Raw genomic sequence first — 1084 nt, forward strand, 5'->3', positions numbered from 1 at the left:
GGAGGATCACTTAAACCTAGGAGGTTCCTCAGTCATAGCGAGCGCGAGCTATGATTGTGCCACTACACTCCAGCCTGGGCAACAGAGCAAGACTCCATTTTCAGCTGTCTCTTATACACATCTAGATGTGTATAAGAGACAGGTATATATGTGTGTGCATCTGTGTGTTTGTGTGCATGTGTTCATGTGTGTATGCATCTGTGTGTCTGTGTGTGTGCCTCTGTATATATGTGTCTGCATGTCTCTGTATGTCCATGTGTGTGTCTGCATGTTGTATGTGTGTGCATCTGTGTGTCTGTATGCATGTGTGCTTGTGTGTGTGTGTGCATCTGTGTGGATGCATATGTGTTCATGTGTGCATCTGTGTGTCTATGTGTGTGCAACTGTGTGTGCATGCGTATGCACGTGTGTGTTTGTGTCTCTGTGTGCGCATGTGTGTCTGTGTCTCTGTGTGCGCATGTGTGTGTCTGCATGTCTTGTGTGTGTGCATCTGTGTGCCTGTGTGCATCTGTGCGGGCATGTGTATGCACGGGTACCTGTGTGTCTCTGTGCATGTGTGTGTGTCTGCATGTCTTGTGTGTGTGCATCTGTGTGTATGGGGGGATGGTGTGTCTTTAGTCCTATACCTACTGTCAGTGTTTTTAGAATGGGCCATATCCTTCCCATGTTCTGACTGCTTGTAAATTGCTAAGCACTAATAAATAGGCATTTTCACCAACTAACAGGGAAAATTCCAGAAAAACCAGTTTCTTAAAAGAGGAAGGCAGACTTTGATTTCACCACCCCGCCCCCCACCCCAGGAGGTATTGTAAAGCCCGTGGAGCTGAAATGAAGCAGCCTGCAAAGCCTCTTCCAGGCGTCCCCTCCCACCCAGCTGCGCAGGCCCTGGGGGTGAATCCCATGAAGATATGGCCATGGCTCCTCCCCTCTTAGACAGCCCACGGGACGCAGGAGGAGGGACATTTGAGGCCTGGAATTTTTAAAATACCAGTGGGCTCCACTGCAGATGGGAGGGGATGATATCCTCCCACCCCCAAAAAGCGAGGCAGGGATCTAAGCCAGTCCAGAGGGGACTTCTTCCCAC

The sequence above is a fragment of the Mandrillus leucophaeus genome, unplaced genomic scaffold (assembly GCF_000951045.1).
Source record: "Mandrillus leucophaeus isolate KB7577 unplaced genomic scaffold, Mleu.le_1.0 Scaffold70, whole genome shotgun sequence".
NCBI lineage: Eukaryota > Metazoa > Chordata > Mammalia > Primates > Cercopithecidae > Mandrillus > Mandrillus leucophaeus.